The sequence below is a fragment of the Micromys minutus genome (genome assembly GCF_963924665.1).
Source record: "Micromys minutus genome assembly, chromosome: 22".
NCBI lineage: Eukaryota > Metazoa > Chordata > Mammalia > Rodentia > Muridae > Micromys > Micromys minutus.
Window position 1 is genome coordinate 5,666,395 of NC_137957.1, and position 24,377 is coordinate 5,690,771.

A 24,377-nucleotide genomic window follows, 5' to 3' on the forward strand; every position below is an offset into this window, starting at 1 on the left:
GAGAAGTCAGGAGAGGAACTGCTTTCAGTTTGAAGTAGGCAATAACATTTGGCTAATAGTTGTGTCTAATAGTTGGCTAATAGTTGGCTAATAGTTGTGTCTTAATGTGCTAATAGTTGTGTCTAAAAAAAATATGCAATTCTTAGAAAGGTACCACTTCTGAATTCTTTATTATCTGTAACCCTTGGAAACTAATCATGTGAAACTACAAAATTAGCAAATGTTTGAAATCTGTATATAAAATATAAATTACCTCTAATCGCAAACTCTCGTTTATTGGTGCACCAATCTTTTAAAAATAGAAAAAAGAAAAAAAAAAGAGGAAAGAAAAACGGCTCCAAGCTAGTCTTACACCATTCTTTAAAGAAAGGAGACTGCTCCTTATACCTGTACCCACCCAAAACCCAATCTCAGCACGCTTCACTTAATTGTCTTGCTCGTGGATGTTTCCAAGATGAAATTTTATATTTCCCTCCCACAGCTTCTGGTTATCGGAAAAGCCATGCTTTCCTTTATTAAAGGATTTTGGTCTGGCTGATGTTGCTGTGTCCCTTCCAATATTCTTCATCCTCATCTTTGCTTCTGGAGGCACTTCTTCTGGCTCACTATCTTCATCTTTATTGAAAGCCACTGCTGCTGAAAGAGTTTTTGGAGCAAAAGTTGGAACTGTTTCCTTAGGCTTACTTGCTCCATATCTAATGGAGATGGCGGATGCTTTCCTTGCCGTCTGATTACCTATGGCAAATTCAAACTTGGACATCTTTGTAGGCTTTGTTGGGAGGTCTGCAACTTTGTCTTCAGCTGGTCGCTTTTCAGCACTGCGACTGGAACCTTCCCCTCCATTACTGGAAGAAACAGTCTTAATTTTCACAGATTTTTCTGCTTCTTCTTCAGGTCCTCCGGAGGGTGCAGCTCACTGCAGCTTCTCAGGATTCTCCTCTCCCGCCTTCCCGTCTGCCATCTTCCCTGCCACGGCATCCCATCTGTCTTTTTTTTTTTTTCAAAAGATTATTATGCGGAGCCTGGCCCATTTACCACCCTGAACGGCGGCTCCTAGAGGCTGAGCAACTGGTGGGTGGGAGACCTAGGCTACCAGGGAGCAGAGAGATCTCTGTGGATTGCACACGGAAAGTGCACCCCCTGCCTTGCCCTGCCCTGCCCTGCCCTGCCTGATCCAGCAACCAGGAACAGAAATTTGGAACTTCTCTTTTCACCCGGTGGTGACTTCAGGACGCAGAGAAGAGCCTGGCCCATCTGCCACCCGGAAGGGCGGCTCTTAGAAGCTGAGCAACTGGTGGGTGGCAGACCTGGGCTGCCAGGGAACAGAGAGATCTCTGCTGATTGCACACGGAAAGTGCACCCCCTGCCTTGCCCTGCCTCACCCTGTCTGATCCAGCGACCAGGAATAGAATTTTGGAACATTTGTTTCCACCTTGTGACACTGAGGCATAGAACAGGGATCAACCCATCTGCCACCTGGACCAGTGGAGATCCAGGGACATAGACCAGATACAAGGAAAAGGCAAGAAGATATCACAGACAACAAAATGGCAAGAGGAAAGTGAAAAAGTATATCCCAAAAAAACCAAGACAACCTGGCAACACCAAAACCCAGCTCTCCCATAACAGCAAACATCGGAATGCCAAACACTCCAGAAAAGGAAGACACAGACCTGAAATCATACCTCAAGATGCTGATAGAGATACTTAAACAAGAACAGGAGTAAAAGCAAAAATATTCAGAAGATTTAAAAAGGAAACAAGAAAAACACTCAAAGAACTCAAAGAACTAGAGGAAAACAGAATCAAAGAGATGAAGGAATGAAAGAGGGAATTTAAAACGGAAATTGACACAATAAAGAAAACACAAAAAGAGATAACCCTAGAGGTAGAACACCTAAAAAAGAAATCAGGAATCACAGAAGCAAGCATTTCCAATAGATTACAAGAGAGAAAAGAGAGAATGTCGGGGGCAGAAGACAACATTGTAAACATAGACAAAACAACCAGAGATATGCAAAAAACAAAAAGCTCCTTACCCAAAATGTCCAGGAAATCCAGAACACAATGAGGAAACAGAACCTAAGAATAATAGGAATAGAAGAGGGAGAAGAGTATCAACTAAGAGGCACAGTAAATAACTTCAACAAGATCGTAGAAGAAAACTTCCCTAACCTCAAGAATGAGATGACCACGAGCATAAAAGAAGCCTTCCGAACTCCAAATAGGGTGGACCAGAAAAGAAATACCTCCCGACACATAATAGTAAAAACATCAAGTGCTCAAAGCAAAGAAAGAATACTAAAAGCAGTAAGGGAAAAAGGTCAGGTAACATAAAAAGGCAGGCCAAACAAACTCACACCCGATTTCTCAACAGAGACTATGAAAGCTAGAAGAGCCTGGACAGACATCATGCACACCCTAAGAGAACAAAAGTGCCAGCCCAAGCTGCTTTACCCAGCAAAACTATCAATCACCATTGATGGAGAGATGAAGATATTTCAAGACAAATCAAAATTTACACAATATCTGACCACAAACCCAGCACTACAACGAATTATAGGTGGAAAACCCAATGCAATCAGGAAAAATACAGCCTCTTAAAAACAAGAAAACTCCTAAACAAAAAAACTAAAAGAAGAAAAAGACACAGACACAACTCAACCCACAAAAGCAATAATGGCAAGAAACAGAAACAACTATTCCTTGATATCTATTAACATAAATGGACTCAACTCCCCAATAAAGAGACATAGGCTATCAGACTGATACATAAAAATAATCCAGCCTTTTCCTGCATACAAGAAACTCATCTCAGAGACAAAGACAGACACTATCTCAGAGTAAAAGGGTGGGAAAAAAAACTCCCAAGCAAACAGCTCCAAGAAGCAAGCTGGAGTGGATATTCTAATATCGAATAAACTAAATTTCCAACCAAAAGTTATCAAAAAGATAAGGAAGGACACTTTTTACTCATTACCGGGGAATTCTGTCAGGAGAAACACTCAATCCTTAATATATATGCTCCAAATAAAAAAGCTCCCACATTCATAAAAGAAACCCTAATAAAGCTCAAAAAATACATTTCACCCCACACAATAAGAGTGGGAGACTTTAATATCCCACTCTCACCAATGGACAGATCATGGAAACAGAAACTGAACAAGGACACTGCAAAACTAGCAGAGACTTTGAACCAACTAGAATTAAAACATATATACAGAACATATTATCCTAACAGTAAAAGAATACACCTTCTTCTCACCACCCCATGGATTCTTCTCGAAAATTGACCACATAATTGGACACAGAGCGAGCCTCAATCGATATAAGAAGATTGAAATACTCCCATGCATCCTCAGATCACCATGGTCTACGGCTGGTCTTTAACAACAACAAAGACAACAAAAAGCCCACATACACATGGAAACTAAACAACGCTCTGTTAAACCATAGCAGGGTCAAAAAAGAAATAAAAAAAGGAATTAAGGATTTTCTAGAATTCAACGAAAACGAAAACACAACATACACAAACCTATGGGATGCAATGAAAGCAGTATTGAGAGGAAAACTCATAGCCCTAAGTGCTTCCAAAAAGAAACTGGAGAGAGCTGACATCAGCAACCTGACAGCACAGCTAAAAGCCCTAGAACAGAAGGAAGGAGATATACCCAAAAAGAGTAGATGGCAAGAAATAATAAAAATTAGGGCAGAAATAGACCAAATAGAAACAAAAAGAACCATTGAAAAAATCAACAAAACCAAGAGTTGGTTCTTTGAGAAAATCAACAAGATTGATAAACCCCTAGCCAGACTAAGTAGAAGACAAAGAGAGAGTATCCAAATTAACAAAGTCAGAAAGGAAAGTGGCGACATAACAACTGAAACTGAGGAAATTCAAAAAATCATCAGATCCTACTACAAAAACTTATACTCCACAAAATTGGAAAATCTGGAGGAAATGGACGAATTCCTAGACAGATACAAGATCCCAAAGTTAAACCAGAACCAAGTAAACCATCTAAATAATCCCAAAACACCTAAGGAAATATAAGAAGTCATCAAAAGTCTCCCAACAAAAAAAGCTCAGGTCCAGACGGGTTCAGTGCAGAATTTTATCAGACATTTATTGGGGATATAACACCAAAACTCTCCAAACTATTCCAAAAGATAGAATCAGATGGAATACTACCTAACTCATTTTTTGAGGCTACAATAACCCTCGTATCTAAACCACAAAAAGACCCTAAAAGGAAAGAGAAATTCAGACCAATCTCACTTATGAACATTGATGCAAAAATACTCAACAAAATCCTTTCAAATCGAATCCAAGAACACATTAAAACGATCATTCATCATGACCAAGTAGGCTTCATCCCTGGGATGCAGGGATGGTTATTATAAGGAAATCCATCAATGTAATTCACCATATAAACAAACTCAAAGATCAAAATCACATGGTCATCTCACTAGATGCTGAGAAAGGATTTGACAAAATCCAAAACCCCTTCATGTTAAAAGACCTGGAAAGAACAGGAATCCAAGGTTCATACCTAAACATATTAAAAGCAATATACAGCAAACCAACAACCAACATCAAACTTAATGGCGAAAAACTTGAAGCAATCCCACTAAAATCAGGGACTCAACAAGGCTGCCCACTCTTGCACTACCTATCCAACATAGTACTGGAAGTCTTTACTGGAGCAATTAGACAGCAAAAAAAGATCAAGGGCATACAAATCAGAAAGGAAGATATGAAAACATCACTCTTTGCTGATGACATGATAGTGTACTTGAGTGACCCCAAAAATTCCACCAGAGAACTACAGCTGATAAACAAGTTCAGCAAATTGGCTGCAAACAAAATTAACTCAAACAAATCAGTAGCCTTCCTATACTCAAAGGACAAACATGTGGAGAAAGAAATTAGGGAAAAGGTACCCTTCACAATTGTCACAAAAACTATGAAATACCTTGGTGTGACTCTAACTAAGCAAGTGAAGGACCTGTATGACAAGAACTTCAAACCTTTAAAGAAGGAAATTGAGGAGGATCTCAGAAAATGGAAAGATCTCCCATGCTCATGGATTGGAAAAATCAACATCTTAAAAATGGCCATCCTACCAAAAGCAATCTACAGATTCAATGCAATCCCCATCAAAATTCTAACCCAGTTCTTCATGGAATTGGAAAGATCAATGTGCAATTTCTTATAAAATAACAAAAGACCTAGAATAGCTAAATCCATCCTCAACAACAAAAAAACATCTGCGGGAATCACTATCCCTGACCTCAAGCTATATTACAAGGCAATTGTGCTGAAAACTGCATGGTACTTCTACAGAAATAAGCATGTGGATCAATGGAATAGAATAGAAGATCCAAAAATGAGCCCTCATGTATATGGTCACCTGATTTTTGACAAAGGAGCAGTAAACATTCAATGGAAAAGGGACAGCCTATTCAACAAATGGTGCTGTTCCAACTGGCACTCAGCATGTAAAAGAATGAAAATAGACCCTTTCTTATCTCCTTGTACAAAGCTCAAGTGTAAGTGGATCAAAGTTCTCCACATTAAACCAGATACACTGAACCTATTAGATGAGAAAGTAGAGAAAACCTTAGAACACAAAGGCACAGGAGAAAATTTCCTGAACAAAACACCAATGGCTCAAGCTCTAAGGTCAAAGATTAACAAATGGGACTTAATGAGATTGCAAAGTTTCTGTAAGGCTAAGGACATCGTCAAGAAAACAAAACGGCAACCAACAGAATGGGAAAAGATCTTTACCAACACCACATCAGATAGAGGCCTAATATCCAAGGTGTACAAGGAACTCAAAAATCTAGACACCAGAGAATAAAATAACCCTATTAAAAATGGGGTACAGAGCTAAACAAAACATTCTCAGTTGAGGAACATCGAATGGCCGAGAAACATCTGAGGAAGTGCTTGACATCCTTAGCCATCAAGGAAATGCAAATCAAAACAACCCTGATATTCCACCTCACACCAGTCAGATTGGCCAAGATCCAAAACTCAGATGACAGCAGATGCTGGCGAGGCTGCGTAGAAAGAGGAACACTTCTCCAATGTTGGTGGAGTTGCAAACTAATACAACCACTCTGGAAATCAGTCTGGCGATACCTCAGAAAATTTGATATATACTACCTGAAGACCAGGCTATTCCACTTCTGGGCATATACCCCAGAGACACTTTAATACACAACAAAGATATATGCACCACAATGTTCATAGTGGCTCTATTTATAATAGCCAGAAGCTGGAAAGAACCCAGATGTCCTTCAGAAGATGAATGGATACATAAATTGTGGTACATTTACACAATGGAATACTACTCAGCCACCAGAAACAATGACTTAACCAAATTCTTAAGAAAATGGCTGCATCTAGAGAATATCATCCTGAGTGAGATAACCCAGTCACAAAAGAACAGACATAATATTCAGTCACTGATATTGGGATGCTAACCCCAGAGGCTTGCACTCCCACAGAAACAACTCACAGACTGTATGAAATCCAAGAAATAAAGAAAACAAAAAAATGTATATATTTACAAAACAAGAAGACTGACTATTTCCATGTTGTGTTTTGTTTTGCATGTACTTTATACTCATTGTAACTATTAGGTTTTCAATGCATACTGTCAAGCCCTTGAAAAAATCAAGTACTGACTAAAAAATATATTCACATAGTTTTATGTAAAGATTATTTTAATATCTGAGAAATCAGTACTGACCAAAATGTATAATTTTAAGCAAAAAAATGTTTAAAATCTGTACATTTATCTTTGTTTTGTAAAATAAAGTCGTTTAAAAAAAAGAATGTGAGAAAAAAAAAAGATTATTTTACTAGAACTTAAGGAAGAAAAAATATACTCCAGTTTTCACAAAGAAAAGACTTTTACAATGAACTCTGGCCATGTTCTATTTTAGTCTCAAATGTCTGGGTACCCAAGGAATGCACCCCTCTCTTGGCCACACACGTAGTGAGATGTCAGTAGCTAGCTGTCTTCTCATGACCTCCAGCGGTGGGGATCACTTCTCACTGATCTCACATACCAATCCTAGAAAGCTTCTATTTCTCTGGTCTGTCTCATTTGGTGGAGAATGTTGCTGGTTCCTGTGACTGTCACCAAACGTATGCTCTGGTCCATACAGCTTTCTTCTTAAACTCTGGTAGAACTCTCAAGGATAACAGAGTTGCTTTCAATAGGTCCTTGGACTTTGCTGCAAAGGCTTTATTAGGAATTTTCATGATGCAAAACAGACAATGAACTTCTGGGTATGTTCCTTCCATGGCTCTTTTTGTAGCAGCAGTAGCATGCTACTGGGGAGAACAGTAAGAACCTCTTGCACGATGACTCTATGCACTGGACTCCTGCCAAGCAAGGCTACTGCTGGTCTACCAAAGCCATTCTCCTGATGCCAGGGCAACCAACTGACACTGAGGCCAAGGAGAAGCAGGGCCTCATGGTCTGCCCATGCCACCACCGCAGCAGCAAATATGAGCATGAAGAAGTCCAAAGCCTCATCGGAAGCCACATTCTTAGCAGAGATGCTCCCTGGTAAGTAATGTTTCTCATATAGCCCATCAGTTCCAAGAGCCACTCCAGTCTCTTCAACATGCCTGTGTTGGCCTGGTTTGCAGTGCATGCCTGGTATAAGCTGTACAGGACCATCCAGGCTAGAGTCTCCTCAGGGTGCTGCAAAGCAGCAGTGAGTAGATCAGTCAGGCTTGTCAATGGGAGTCATCCTTGAGAGACTAGGTACAACTTGACAGAGGCAGCCTTCTCTATGTCATCGTTGGTAATCTGGGAAACCTGATTGGCACCTTTATCCGACATCTCCGAGAGGCACTTTGCTATACTGATGTACAACTCCAGATCGTTTCTCTGAATCCTATTTGGCAGAAGGTCAAAAATTCTTCCAGTAGCATTGCAGAGCAGACTCCAGAGGTGGTGGGAAGGACTGGGCAGTTTCATGGCCTGGATCAGACCCTGTAAGGCACTTGGACACATCTCAGGATGGCGGAGTTGGGAATCTGTTTTAAAAACTGCTACCACATCCTGCCACCTGGATCAGCAGCTCCTAAAGCTTTAAAGACTGGTGATCTGGGCAGCCAGGGAGCACAGAGATCTCTGCAGAGTGCGCACGGTAAGCGCACCCCCAGCCCAGCCTGATCCAGGGACCAGGAACAAAACTTTGAAACTTCTGTTTCCACCCGGCTGCGACTTCAGGGCACAGAACAGGGTGCGGCCCATCTGCCACCCAGATCAGCAGCTCCTAAAGCTGTAAAGACTGGTGAGTAGAAGATCTGGGCAGCCAGGGAGCAGAGAGATCTCTGCGGAGTGCGCACAGAAAGCGCACCCCCAGCCCTGCCTGATCCAGGGACCAGGAACACAGCTTTAGAACTTCTGTTTTTACCCAGCTGCTACTTCAGGGCGAAGAACAGGGTGCAGCCCATCTGCCACCCATATCAGCAGCTCCTAAAGCTTTAATGACTGGTGAGTAGGAGATCTGGGCAGCCAGGGAGCAGAGAGATCTCTGCCGAGTGCGCACGGTAAGCCCAGCCCCAGCCCTACCTGATCCAGGGACCAGGAACTCAACTATGGAACTTCTGTTTTCACCCTCAGCAACTTCAATGTGCAGAACAGGGCTCGGCCAATCTCACACCTGGACCAGTGGAGATCCAGGGACAAAGACCAGATACAAGAGAAAGGCAAGAACATATCGCTTACAACAAGATGGCATGAGAAAAGCAAAAGAGTATGTCCCAAGGAAACCAAGACAACCTGGTAATACCAGAACCCAGCTCTCCAATAACAGCAAACATTGGAATGCCAAACACTCCAGAAAACAAAGACGCAGACCTGAAATCATAACTCAAGACACTGGTAGAGGTACTTAAACAAAAACAAGAGGAAAAGCAAAAAGATTCAGAAGCTTTTAAAGAGGAAACAAGAAAAACACTCAAAGAACTAGAGGAAAACAGAACCAAAGAGATGAAGGAATAGAATAGAAAATTTAAAATGTAAATTGACACAATAAAGAAAACACTAAAAGAGATAACACTAGAGGTAGAACACCTAAAAAAGAAATCAGGAGTCACAGAAGCAAGCATTTCCAATAGATTACAAGAAATGAAAGAAAGTAACTCAGGGGCAGAAGACAACATTGTAAACATAGACAAAAGAGCAAGAGAAGATGCAAAAACCAAAAAGCTCCTAACCCAAAATGTCCAGGAAATCCAGGAAACAATGAGAAGACCAAACCAAAAAAATAATAGGAATAGAAGAAAGAGAAGAGTATCAACTAAGAGGCACAGTAAATATCTTCAACAAAATCGTATAAGAAAACTACCCTACCCTCAAGAATGTGATGACCACGAACAAAAAAGAAGCCTTCAAAACTCCAAATAGGTTGGACCAGAAAAGAAATACCCCCCAACAAATAATAGTCAAAACTCCAATTACCCAAAGAAAAGAAAGAATACTAAAAGCAGTAAGGGAAAAGGGGCAGGTAACATATAAAGGCAGACCAATCAGAATCAAACCCGATATCTCAAGAGAAACTATGAAAGCTAGAAGAGCCTGGACAGACATCATACACACCATAAGAGAGCAGAAGTGCCAACCCAAGCTGCTATACCCAGCAAAACTATCAATCACCATAGATGGAGAGAGGAAGATATTTCAAGACAAATCTAAATTTACAAAATATCTGACCACAAACCCAGAACTACAACGAATTATAGGTGGAAAACCCAATACAAGGAGGGAAAATACAGCCTAGTAAAAACAAGAAACTCCTACAAAAGAAAACCAAAAGAAGAAAATGACACAGACACAACTAAACCTACAAAAGCAATAATGGCAGGAAAAAGAAACCACTATTCCTTGATATCCATTAACATAAATGGACTCAACTCCCTAATAAAGAGACATAGGCTATCAGACTGGATACATAAACAAAATCCAGCATTTTGCTCCATACAGGAAACTCATCTCAGAGAAAAAGACAGACACTATATCAGAGTAAAAGGGTGGGAAAAAAACTTCCAAGCAAACAGCTCCAAGAAGCAAGTTGAAGTGGCTATTCTAATATCAAATAAAGTAAATTTCCAACCAAAAGTTATCAAAAAAAAAAAAAAAAGGAAGGACATGTTTAACTCATTATGGGGAGATCTGTCAGGAGGAACTCTCAATCCTTAACATATATGCTCCAAATAAAAAAACAACCACATTCATAAAAGAAACAGTACTAAAGCTCAAAACATACATTTCACCCCACATAATAATAGTGGGAGGCTTTAATACCTCACTCTCACCAATGGACAGATCATAAAAAGAAAAACTAAACAAGGACACTGCAACACTAGCAGAGACTTTGAACCAACGACAATTAATAGATATCTACAAAGCATATCATCCTAAAGTAAAAGAATACACCTTCTTCTCAAAACCCCATGGCACCTTCTCCAAAATTGACCACATAATTGGACACAGAACAACCCTCAATCAATATAAGAAGATTGAAATACTCCCATGCATCCTCTCAGATTACCATGGTCTACCACTGCTCTTTAAAAACAACAAAGACAACAAAAAACCCACATACACATGGAAACTATACAACAGTCTATTAAACGATAGAAGGGTCAAAGAAGAAATAAAGAAAGAAATTAAGGACTTTCTAGAATTCAACGAAAATGAAAACACAACATACCCAAACCTATGGGTGAAATGAAAGCAGTGCTGACAGGAAAACTCATAGGCCTAAGTGCTTCCAAAAAGAAACTGGAGAGAGCTCACATTAACAACCTGACAGCACAGCTAAAATCCATAAAAAAAATAGGAAGCAGATATACCCAAGAAGAGTGGAGGACAAGAAATAATCAAAATTAGGGCAGAAATAGACCAAATAGAAACAAAAAGAACCATTAAAAAAATCAACAAAACCAAGAGTTGGTTCTACGAGAAAATCAACAAGATCGATAAACCCCTCTCAGACTAACTAGAGGGCAAAGAGTGAGTATCCAAATTAACAGAATCAGAAAAGAAAGTGGAGACATAACAACTGAAACTGAGGAAATTCAAGAAATCATCAGATTCTACTACAAAAACTTATACGCCACAAAATTGGAAAATATGGAGGAAATGGATGAATTTCTGTAGACAGATACAAGATCTTAAAGTTAAACGAGGACCAAGTAAACCATCTAAATAATCCCAAAACACCTAAAGAAATAGAAGAAGTCATCAAACGCCTCCCAACCAAAAAAAAACCCAGGTCCAGATGGGTTCAATGCAGACATTTATTGCAGATATAACACCAATACTCTCCAAACTATTCCAAAAAAAATAGAATCAGAAGGAATACTACCTAACTCATTTTTTGAGACTACAACAACCCTCGTACTTAAACCACACAAAGACCCTACAAGGAAAGAGAACTTCAGACCAATCTCACTTAAGAACATTGACGCAAAAATACTCAACAAAATCCTTGCAAACCGAACACAAGAACACATCAAAACGATCATTCAACATGACCAAGTAGGCTTCATCCCCGGAATGCAGGGTTGGTTTAATATAAGGAAATCCATCAATGTAATCCACCATATAAACAAACGCAAAAAACAAAATCACATGGTTATCTCACTAGATGCTGAGAAAGCATTTGACAAAATCCAACACCCCTTCATGTTAAAAGTCCTTCAAAGAACAGGAATCCAAGGTCCATACCTAAACATAATAAAAGCAATATACAGCAAACCAACAGACAACATCAAACTTGATGGAGGGAAACTTGAAGCAATCCCACTAAAATCAGGGACTCAACAAGGCTGCCCACTCTCCCCCTACCTATTCAACATAGTACTGGAGGTCCTGGCTGGAGCAATTAGACAGCAAAAGGAGATCAAGGGGATACAAATCAGAAAGAAAGAGATAAAAACATCACTTTTTGCTGATGACATGACAGTGTACTTAAGTGACCCCAAAAAGTCCACCAGAGAACTTCTACAGCTGATAAACAAGTTCAGCAAAGTAGCTGAATAAAAAATTAACTCAAACAAAACAGTAGCCTTCCTATACTCAAAGGACAAACATGTGGAGAAAGAAATTAGAAAAAAGGTACCCTTCACAATTGTCACAAAATCTATGAAATATCTTGGTGTGACTCTAACTAAGCAAGTGAAGGACCTGTATGACAAGAACTTCAAACCTCTAAAGAAGGAAATTGAGAATGATCTCAGAAAATGGAAAGATCTCCCATGCTTATGGTTTGGAGGGATCAATATTTTAAAAATGGCCATCCTACCAAAAGCAATCTACAGATTCAATGCAATCCCCATCAAAATTCCAACCCTGTACTTCATTAAATTTGTAGGATCAATGTGCAATTTTATATGGAATAACAAAAGACCTAGAATAGTGAAATCCATCCTCAACAACAAGAAAATATCTGCGGGAATCACTCTCCCTGACCTCAAGCTATATTACAAGGCAATTGTGCTGAAAACTGCATGGTACTGGTACAGAAGTAGGCATGTAGACCAATGGAATAGAATAGAAGATCCAGAAATGAGCACTCAGGTATATGGTCACCTGATTTTTGACAAAGGAGCTGTAAACATTCAATGGAAAAAGGACAGCCTATTCAACAAATGGTGCTGGTCCAACTGGCACTCAGCATCCAAAAGAATGAAAATAGACCCTTTCTTATCTCCTTGTACAAAGCTCAAGTGTAAGTGGATCAAAGATCTCCATATTAAACCAGATACACTGAAACTATTAGATGAGAAAGTAGGGAAAACTTTAGAACATATAGGCACAGGAGAAAATTTCCTGAACAAAACACCAATGACTCAAGCTCTAAGGTCAAAGATTAACAAATGGGACTTAATGAGATTGCAAAGTTTCTGTAAGGCTAAGGACATCATCAAGAAAACAAAACAGCAGCCAACAGAATGGGAAAAGATCTTTACCAACTCCACATCAGATAGAGGCCTAATATCGAAGGTATACAAAGAACTCAAAAAGCTAGACACCAGAGAATCAAACAACCCTATTAAAAAATGGGGTACAGAGCTAAACAAAACATTCTCATTTGAGGAATATCGAATGGATGAGAAACATCTTAGGAAGTGCTCAAAATCCTTAGCCATCAGAGAAATGCAAATTAAAACAACCCTGAGATTCCACCTCACACCAGTCAGATTGGCCAAGATCCAAAACTCAGATGACAACAGATGCTAGCAAGGTTGTGGAGAAAGAGGAACACTTCTCCACTGTTGGTGGGGTTGCAAACTAATAAACCACTCTGAAAATCAGTCTGGCGATACCTCAGAAAATTGGACATAGTACCATCTGAAGACCCAGCTATTCCACTTCTGGGCATATACCCCAGAGACACTTTAATACACAACAAAGATATATGCACCACAATGTTCATAGCAGCTCTATTTATAATAGCCAGAAGCTGGAAAGAACCCAGATGTCCTTCAGAAGAGGAATGGATACAAAAATTGTGGTACATTTACACAATGGAATACTACTCAGACACCAGAAACAATGACTTAACCAAATTCTTAAGAAAATGGCTGCATCTAGGAAATATCATCCTGAGTGAGATAACCCAGTCACAAAAGAACAGACATAATATGTAGTCACTGATAGTGGGAAACTAACCCCAGAGGCTCACACTGCCCCAGAAACAACTCACAGACTGTATGAAATCCAAGAAAAAAAGAAAACAAAACAAAAAAAATAGTCATGCTCAATTCTTACCCACCAAGAACATATTGACAAATTCTGGGTTGTACCCTGTATTACATGTACTGTCTGCTCATTGTAAAAAAAAAAAAAAAAAAATCTTTCCACACCAAGAAAACTTTGACTATTTCCAGGTTGCATCTTGTTTTACATGTACTTTTTGCTCATTGTAACTGGTGGGATCTTGATCACACTATCAAACCTTTAAAAAAAAAAATAAACAGTACTGACAAAAATGTATTATATACTTTTATGCAAAAAATGCTTAAAATCTGTACATTTATCTTTGTTCTTTAAAATAAAGTTGTAAAAAAAAAAAAAAGAATAGGAAACAAGAAAAAAAAATCTGTTACCACCAGGTTTTCGACAAAACCCTGGATCTGTTCATCAGAAACATGCTTTGCCCACAGAGGCATAGATACCAGGAGGTATTTCTTGATATTCAGACTCAGACCATGGATCAGAGGTGGCACCATCCACAAGCTCAGCAGTGCATTCGAGCTCTGGAATGATGGTGCCTGAGTCACAACAATCTCAATGCACAGTTGCTGTATCTCCTCACCAAAGTTTAGCCTCATAAGTGGCGAGAGGAGTGCGGCCAAGTTGGCAGGAGGGTACTGGTAGCTTTCCCCAACCATTGCTATGGGTTTCATCACTACTTTGAGAAGGGATGGAGGAACAGCTTCAGAACCTTTTTTTCCTTCTGTGACGAAGAAGCCAATGGTGGCTCTAATAAAACTGCCTTCAGGCAAATAGTTGTAGTCAGTAGGAACAGAAGTTCTGCTTTGATTTGAAGACAAAGTAGATAGATGAAGATGTCCTAGCAGCCATATTGCATTTGATTGAAGACCAATCACCCCTGAGACACTGATAACCTCAGTTAAGGTTCAAATTATTTCATTGAGTATTGCTTGGAAATGGGTGTTCTGGATGGCTTCTGACTTGAGCTGCATGACATCACATCAGAGCCTACCAGTGCCACCAGGCCATGAAGGGCAGCCAGACAGAGCATGGTGGGGGAACCCTCTGTCAAGACAACTTTAATCCAGCTGGGGCAAAGTCTGTTGCCCAAGTCTTTAGCTTTCCCATGTCCACACACAGACAAACCATAAACAAAGTTTCCTAATGCCAGTGCAAAGCCTGAAGTCTGCTGGTTGTTCTCTACCAACAGCTGAAGCTTGCTCATAATATCTTCAGCCTCTGCAGTCTCAATGATGCCAGCACTGAATGCTGATGTACACACACAGCTAAGTGTGTAGGCGAGGACCTCCTGAAATGTCCTGCTCTGGCTCCTGCTCTGATCTAGGTAGGTAGAGAGCTTCTGCAGAGATGCTGCCACATGAACTCATGACTTTGTGTGTGGCTGTTGTGGCTCATGAGGGACAGGGCAAGTCCAACTCCCAGTATACAGCTGGTGTTGTGTTCAAGAATGGGGTCAAAGCAGCAGTTTTCCATGGCATCCAAGAACTTTATCAGAAGGTTCATCTGTTGGCCAGAAATGTCACTGAGTTTTTCTTCACAAAAGGGAGAGAGAAACATCCCCAATGCAAGGCCCGTGTGGATTTGCATTGCTTGAGATTCATCAGCACTTGCTTTCCCAGGTAACCTGGCAGTCAGCATGTTCAGGATTTCCTCAACCTTCTCTTTCCAAGAGATAATGAAAACTGGCATGAGGAGAGACAAATCTGTGGTGGCTGTCTTTGTCTCTACAATGAGTTTCTTGTATGCAGCAAAATGCTGAGTTTTATTTATGTATCCAGTCTGATAGCCTATATCTTTTTATTGGGGAATTGAATCCATTTATGTTAACAGATATCAAGGATTAGTGGTTGCTGTTTCCTGCTATTTTTGCTTTGGGAGGCAGAATTGTGCCTGTGTGTCTTTCATATTTTGGTTTTCTTGCTTAGGAATTTTCTTGTTTTTACTAGGATGTAGTTCCCCTCATTGTATTGTGTTTTCCACCTATAATTTGTTGTACTGCTGAATTTGTGATCAGATATTGTGTAAATTTAGTTTTGTCTTGGAATATCATAGTCTCTCCATCTATGGTGATTGATAGTTTTGCTGGGTATAGCAGCTTGGGCTGGCACTTGTGCTCTCTTAGGGTCTGCATGATGTCTGTCCAGGATTTTCCAGCTTTCATAGTCTCTGTTGAGAAAACAGGTGTGATTATGATTGGTCTGCCTTTATATGTTACATGACTTTTTTTCCCTTACTGCTTTTAGTATTCTTTCTTCGCTTTGAGCACATGGTGTTTTGACTATTATGTGTCAGTGTTGAGGGCCGAAGGCTACTCCCTTACAAGATGGTGCTGGTTTCAGGTGCCATGAATCAGCTAAAGTGTGGTAAATAACCACTGGGCACATGTGCAAAGAGTGGTTCGAGTCAAGTCACCACCCATCCCGGGGCGTCACGATCAGACCACTGGCAGGCAGCCAATCACACAGTGACATGCCACCCTTGGGGGTATAAATTAGGGTGCCTTTTCCTGCCCAGAGTCTTCCTCTTCAAGATGCAATAAAGGTTTTGCTGCAGAAGGATCCTGGTGTTCCAAGTGTGTTCTTGCTGGCGGGACGGTAGCTCGGGACATTTGGCGCCGAAACCTGGGTAACTTCAACATCGCTGGCACTGAGGAGACCCTCCGTTTACGGAGAGGATCCAGAACTGCAGGACGAAGGTAAGCTCTGAGAGACATGTTTGGTCTTGACCTCTCCCATCTCTTTCTCTCCGCTGAAGGCACGGTAGAAGCTTTTATTCTTGTTTTCCTTGTCTTTATTCTTTTTCTTTTGGTTTTGTTAGAAAATAAAGCCTATCATGCTATGGTAGCAGCAGGACAGGGAGCTCTCGAGGAGTTGCAAGACAGCATGTCAGAAACAGAGCGAGATGAGAGATTAAAGAGTTCAAAGAGAAAAGGTACACCTAAGAAAAAAGACCCTTCCAAGGACTTTGGATCCAAGGAAGTGAGAGATAAGGGAAAGGACGCCCTGGGTAAGAGAAAGAGGAGAAAGAGGAAAAGTTTGAGGACAAAAGGATCCTGGGAGAGAAACAGGGAAAGGAGGAGAAAACCCCAAAAAGTAAAAGCCTTTATCCGGTAAAGGAGTTAGAGGCTTTGGGGCTTGATAGTTCAGAAACAGACGAGCTTAGCCCCTCTGAGGAAAAGGATTTAGAAGAAGAGGCTTTGGGGCTTGATAGTTTAGAAACAGATGAGCTTAGCCTCTCTGAGGAAGAGGATTTAGAAGATGAGGCAGCTTGCTATGAAGAAGAAAGATACCACCCAGATGAACTACAAGCTAACAGCTTGGGCAAAAAACAGAAGAAAGTGGGAGGTGGAAACCACGCGGTTTCCCAGCCTATAGGCCCCAGCACCCCTCTACCTTATATAGAAAGATTCTATTCAGATTCCTTCCTTACTAGAGATAAGCAGAAAAAGATACGGCAGGCATTTCCGGTGTTTGAGGCTGCCGATGGAGGCCGTGTTCACCCACCAGTAGAATATATTCAAATTAAGAAACTTGCCGGGTCAGTCCATAATTATGGAGTTAGTGCCAATTTTACTTTTTCCCAAGTCGAGAGGATTGCCACTCTGGCCATGACTCCAGGAGGCTGGCAGACAACAGTGAAGGCTGCAATAATTCAGAGTACGTGGCACCTGGGACAAAAAGGCCAGAAGGTCTGTTATAATTGTGGAAAACCTGGGCACTGAAAGAGAGATTGTCAGGAACAACAACAAAAAAGATTACCAGGACTGTGCACACAGTGTAAAAAGGGATATCATTGGGCTACTGAGTGCCACTCTATAAAAGACCTTCAGGGTCGAGCTCTGCCACCGTTACCTCAGCAGTCAACAGGCGAGGTTTCTGCTCTAAATAACGTGCTTCAGGGCCTTCAGTCTTAGGCCCCCCAAAACATATGGGACCCATGCCCCTCGCAGGTGGATTCCTCAGTCCAGGATTCCCCAGTCTGCAGAAGCACAGGAGGACCCACAAGATTGGACCTCTGTTCCGCCACCCAATTTTTGTTAATGCCAGAGATGGGGGTTCAGCCTATTCCTACATGTTATGAAGGGTCTTTACCCAATGACAGCCTAGGCCTGGTAATAGGGTACATTCCAATGGCCAGAAAGGGGGTCATTTTTCTCCCCGCAGTGATAGATCATGGACACTCAGGAGAGCTCCAGGTTTTATGTTCTAGCCCTTGGAGCATATCTTCCTTTTCTGAAGGTGATATAGTTGCTCAGTTACTAATTTTACCAGACTTACAGAAGCCTCCCAAGATATAAGCAGATGCCACTGCTGCCTATTTAATGATGGATTTAAGCTCCAGACCATCCTTGGAGTCACAGATGTGCTTACTTGGCTCAATTCAACAAGGCTCTGCCCTCATTACCAAGAACAGCTGTTTCTATGGCTCTCTTTAAATCTTGATGACCATGGTCGAACTGCAGCCGAACGTCACTGCTCAGAGCCAAGTGCCCCAAAAGAGATCGTAAAATGGAAGGATGTACTGACTGGTCAATGGAAAGGCCCGTATCTTATATTAATAAGATCCAGGGGAGCTATTTGTGTTTTCCACAGGAAGAAGATAATCCATTCTGGGTGCCTGAATGCCTTACAAGGAAGATCCTTGTAACAGAGGATGCCAAGTCTCAAGATGATTCTACTGATGATCCTATCCTGGCAAGGCTGATGCTAATCCTTTTGATCAGTGGCTCCTTTGTGGTATTAATGGTAGCTGCACTGACCTTTCCCCTATATTCATGATTCGAGGAGGATATAGTGAGAAGGGCCAATTGAGTTTTGATTGGAAGGGTGGTGTTGCTGCAGGAATACAAGCCGGTAAAAATTCAGGAAGTTTTGCTTGGCAACATCCAATATAAAATATACAACCTATAAGAGAACAAATTACTCAGCAACACCTGTGTGTGTGTGTGGCCCCCATTTATATGGATAGTAAGTAATATCAGCATGACACAAGGCCAAGAAAGATTATATTGCTCCCCGAATAATTGTTTTATACCTTATGCTGGAATGCGTCTATGTATCCTTTTGCCTTAGATACTCACATGCCCTGCTTTGTTCCTGTTCCGGTGGATGCCCCCAGTAGCTTAAGTTTGTTTTGGGAAAGGAGAGATTTCGGGATTTCTGCCGTCATTGCCGGCTTGATTGTCACAGCTGCGGTGGCTGTCTTGGTTATAGCCTCGGCTCTTGCACTCTCAACATCAGTACAAATGGTGCAAACTATCAATGAGCTTTAACAGGCACAGCCTTAAATCAATTGTCAGCTGCAGTGGCAGATGCTGTTGATTTTCATACCTCTGCTAGTGCCCAGTTAAAGGGCAGATTAATAATTGTTAACTAACGCCTCGACCTGGTAGAGGAAAGATTAGATATTCTCTTTCAACTGGCCCAATTGGGATGTGAGAGAAAATTGGGGGCGCTTTGCATTACCAGCGTACAATATGAAAATTTTACCCAAGCAGCTAATCTGTCTAGATTGTACCTTGCAGGATATTGGTCAGCAGGATTCTTGAGTCTTTGAGGGCAGCAGTGTTGGCTATCAACTCAACACAAGTGGACCTGTCTTTGACAGAAGGCCTCTCTACCTGGATCTCTTCGATTTTCTCCTATTTTAAGGAATGGGTGGGGGTGGGTCTTTTTTGTGCAATATTTTGCTGTGGGTTGGTGTTCCTGCTGTGGTTGGTTTGCAGACTCCGGTCTCAACAGAAACATGACAAGGTCATTATCACTCAAGCACTTGTGGCCATTGAACAAGGGGCCTCCCCTAAAATTTGGTTATCTATGCTCAAGAATTAGTCAGCTTCTGAGTTCTCTGCTCTTGCACCCCACAGATTTATAGATCCATTGCACTGGGACAAAACAGACTCAGCGGTCATTGATCAGCCCTTGCACGTCGCTGAGGTTTCCTCATTGCACGCGATAGGGTGATCATGACTTCCCCACTAATTCATTTTTTGGCTGGCCTCTTTTGTAGAGTTCGCCCTAGGTCATTTAGCAGTTGTTGTCGCACAGCACTGTGGTATCCAGAGATGGGCAACTTTCCTTATGCACAGACCAATCTAAGACATGGGCCCCGGTGGTGATAGGGTCACCCTATGACGGATAAGGCTGCGACATTGGAGGAATGACATAACACAGGAGCCACAGCAGATAGACCTAACTACAGAGGCCTAGACCAGCCTTGTTCTAGTAAAACAAAAAAAGGGAAATGTTGAGGGCCAAAGGCTGCACCCTTACAAGATGGTGCTGGTTTCAGGTGCCATGAATCAGCTAAAGTGTGGTAAATAACCACTGGGCACATATGCAAAGAGTGATTCGAGCCAAGTCACCACCCATCCTGGGGCGTCACGATCAGACCACTGGTGGGCAGCCAATCACACAGCGACATGCCACCCTTGGGGGGTATAAATTAGGGTGCCTTTTCCTGCCAGGAGTCTTCCTCTTCAAGATTCAATAAAGGTTTTGCTGCAGAAGGATCCTGGTGTTCTGCGTGCATTCTTGCTGGCAAGATGGTAGCGCGGGACATGTCGGGAGGAATTTCTTTTCTGGTCCACACTATTTGGAGTTCTGTAGGCTTCTTTTATGCTCATTGTCATCTCATTCTTAAGGGTAGGGAAGTTTTCTTCTATGATTTTGTTGAAGATATTTACTGTGCTTCTTAGTTGATATTCTTCACCCTCTTCTATTCCTATTATCCTCAGGTTTAGTCTTCTCACTGTGTCCTGGATCTCCTGGACATTTTGGGTTAGAAGCTTTTTGGTTTTTGCATCTTCTCTGACTCTTGTGTCTATGTTTTCAATGTTGTCTTTGGTCCACGAGATTCTCTCTTTCAGCTCTTGTAATCTGTTGGAAATGCTTGCATAAGTGACTCCTGATTTCTTTTTTAGGTTTTTTACCTCTAAGGTTGTCTTTTAGTGTTTTCTTTATTGTGTCTATTTCTGTTTTAAATTCCTTCTTCCATCCCTTCATCTCTTTGGTTCTGTTTTCCTCTAGTTCTTTGAGTGTTTTTCTTGTTTCTTCTTTAAAAGCTTCTAATTCTTTATGCTTTCCCTCCCATTCTTGTTTAAGGATCTCCCTCATCATCTTGAGGTATGATTCCGGGTCTGAGTCTTCTTTTTCTGGAGTGTTTGGCAGTTCACTCTTTGCTGTGATGGGGAGCAGGGTTCTGGTGTTGCCAGGTTGTCTTGGTTTCCCTGGGGTACGTTCTTTCATTTTCCTCTTGCCATCTTGTTGTCTGTGTTTATACATTGTCTTGTTGTCAGTGATTGGTTTTTGCATTTCCCTTGTACCTGGCCTGTGTTTCTGGATCTCTGCTTTCCTGGTGGCAGATGCCTGGCATCTATTCTGTATGCACTGGCTGCCAGTTGGAAACAGACAGCTCAATGCATGGTTCCTGGTTCCCTGAACCAAGCAGGGGGATGGCTCACTTTCTGTGTCCTCAACTCTGAATGCTTTCTCACCAGGCCTGTGTCCCTGTATCTCTGCTGTTCCTGGTGGCAGGTGATGTCTGTTCTGCACCCAAGGGCCACTGGCTGGAAACTGCCTCAATCTGTCTTTTAAATATTTGTTATTCTCATAAATTAGTGCTTCCTTCAATGCTGATCAAAATTGCTTCTATTTAATGGGTCAAAAACTATTCATTGTAAAAGTGCTGAGAATGAGTGTCTCTTGAGTGGAAATCAAATGAAATATCTTAATGGTTATGAAATATCTCAATGGTTTAGAACACTGGCTGCTCTTCCAGAGGTCTGGAGTTTAATTCCTAGCAACCCCTTGGTGGCTCACAACCATCTACAAGGAAATCTGATGCCATCCTCCAGCAGGCAGATGTATATACAGCAGAGCACTCATACATTATTATTTTTTTTTTTACAAAAGGTGTCTGCTGAGTGATCAACCCTAAAGAAGGCATTAATCACCACCACCAGAAGATCAAAAACACCAAGAAAATAGGAATAGAAAGAAAAAGAAGCCATGAGGGTAGAGGATGGAGAAGGGTGCTGGGAATGCTATCCTCTGGATATGATATGGTAGCAACACTCATGAACATACAACACCTGTAGTCAGCTGGACAAAACAGAGATCATTGACAGTATGGATGGGGGAAGAACCTATTCGTGCTCACCCCTATTGAGAAGTTATAACCCTTCCAGTCTGAATTTGTGTTCTCAACAGACCTTGGAAACTGGTCTTACACCCATTCCCACAACACCCTGAGTAAGCCCAACACCCAGGTGCTCTCACACTGCAAGATAACACATGAGGAGGGCACAATATTTGCTCCAAAACCAGTAGGACCTGGGTCCCCTAGGATCCAGGGATATGGAAACTGCCACCCAGCCAGTGGCATGAGTTCCTTCCATTCTGAATTTTTGCCCTGAGCAGACCTTGGATACTAGTTCCATGATTCCCAGGAGATTGGACACACCAGGGGCACTGGAGCTATGACACATTCAAGATCACAGTTGAGACCACAATATCTTTTCCAACACCCAGAATAACTGGGACCTCCACAGGAACTAGAAAAATGCAAATCCCTGCACCACCAGAAGAATGGGTTCATTCCAACTTGTGTCTGTTCCCAGAGCAAACACAGAGCTCTGACACATCCCCCATCCATTCACTCCTACAACACTCACAGAAAGCTTGACTTCCAGGACCTTTAACATAACAAGACCTAAGGAGCTTGGTCATACTGGGACTTCAGCATCTCAGAGACAGCTTGACTCCCAGGAGCTCTGACACTCCCAGGATCCCAGAATTACAAAATCCCAAAATCACAGTATCACAGAAGACAGCTGGACTCTGAGGAGTTCTGACACAACCAGGATCACAAAGACAGGCTCCAGTCAGAGAGAGCAGAACAGGTAGCACTAGAGATAACCAAATGGTAAAAGGCAAGCACAAGAACATAAGCAACAGAAACCAAATCTACATAGCATCATCAGAACTCAGTTCTCTCACTATAGCAAGTCCTGGATATCACAAGACACAGGAAAAGCAAGATTCAAATTTAAAATCAAATCAGATGATGATGATGATGATGATGATGATGATGATGATGATGATGATGATGATAGAGGACTTTAGGAAAAACATAACTCCATAAAGAAATACAGGAGACAACAGGTAAACAGGGAGAAGCCTGTTGTGGAAGTAGAAACACAAAAATCCATTAAAGAAGTACAGAAAACACACACACACAAAACAGGTGAAGGAATTGAACAAAACCATCTGAAATCTAAAATAGAAATGGAAACAATAAAGAAATCACAAAGAGATGACCCTGGAAATAGAAAACCTACAAAAGACATCAGGAACCATAAAGGTAAGCATCGCCAACAGAATACAAGAGATAGAAGAGAGAATCTCAAGGGCAGAAGATACCATAGAAAACATTGACACAACAGTCAGAGAAAATGGAAAATGTAAGAAGCTCTTATAGAAGATGGCAAAGATTCCGAACTTAAAGGACTAGTAAATATCTTCAATAAAATTATAGGAGAAAACGTTCCTAACCTAAAGAAAAAGATGCCAATAAACATACAGAACTCCAAATAGACTGGACCAAAAAAGAAATTTGTCATGTCACATAATAATGAAAACACTAAATGCACAGAAAAAGAAATAATATTAAAAGCAGTAGGTCAAAAAGGTCAAGTAACATATAAAGGCAGACCTGTCAAGAATTACACCAGACTTCTCAACAGAGACTCTAAAAGTCAGAAGATCCTGGACAGATTTTATAGACAACCTAAGAGAATACAAATGACAGCCCCGGCTATCATACCCAGCAAAACGCTCAATTACCATAGATGGAGAAACCAAGATATTCCATTATAAAACCAATTTACACAATATCTTTCCACAAATCAAGCCTTACAAAGGATAATAGATGGAAAAATCCAATGAAAAGGGAAACTGCACCATAGAAAAGGCAATAAAAAAACTCTTCTTTCAAAAAAGACCAAAAGAACATATAAGTTAGACCCCAGAGAATCAAATAGCCCTATTTTAAAATGGGGGACTGAGTTAAAGAATTCTCAACTGGGGAATACTGAATATTTAGGAAGCACCTATAGAAATGTTCAATAACCTTAGTCATCAGTGAAATGCAAATCAAAACCTGAGATTCCACCTCTTACAAATCAGAATAGCTAAGATCAAAAGCACAGGTAAAACAGATGGTGTCAAGGATGTGGAGAAAGAGGAACACTCCTCCATTGTTGGTGGAATTGCAGACTGGTACTACCACTCTGGAAATCAATCTGGAGGTTACTCAGAAAACTGGACATAGTACTACCTGAGGACCCACCTATACCACTCCTGTACACATACCCAAATGATGTTCCAACATATAACATGAACACATGTTCCACTATGTTCATAGCAACCTTACAATACATTTATAATTTACAATAGCCAAAAGCTGCAAAGAACCCAGATCTCCTTCAACAGTGGGATGGATGGTTGTTCAATGTGTACTCTTTGGTTGGTAGTTTAGTCCCTAGGAGCTCTCAGGGGTCTGGTTGTTCTTACTATGGGGTTACAAGCCCCT

At 41.1% G+C, this 24,377-nt stretch overlaps 1 protein-coding gene and 1 pseudogene across 2 annotated transcripts in view; both read right to left on the reverse strand.

Annotated features, from left to right (window-relative positions):
• Window positions 1-24,377, reverse strand: part of LOC308434718 (olfactory receptor 6C3-like) — a gene marked incomplete at both ends in the record, with an annotated part of 78,184 nt that overhangs the window by 48,842 nt on the left and 4,965 nt on the right. The gene's annotated exons all lie outside the window — the stretch shown is intronic.
• On the reverse strand, window positions 425-961 carry LOC308434772 (PEST proteolytic signal-containing nuclear protein-like; annotated as a pseudogene). Its single transcript has 2 exons — window positions 736-961; window positions 425-636 (listed from the first exon to the last, which is right to left on the reverse strand). The product of its transcript is annotated as a PEST proteolytic signal-containing nuclear protein-like (transcript).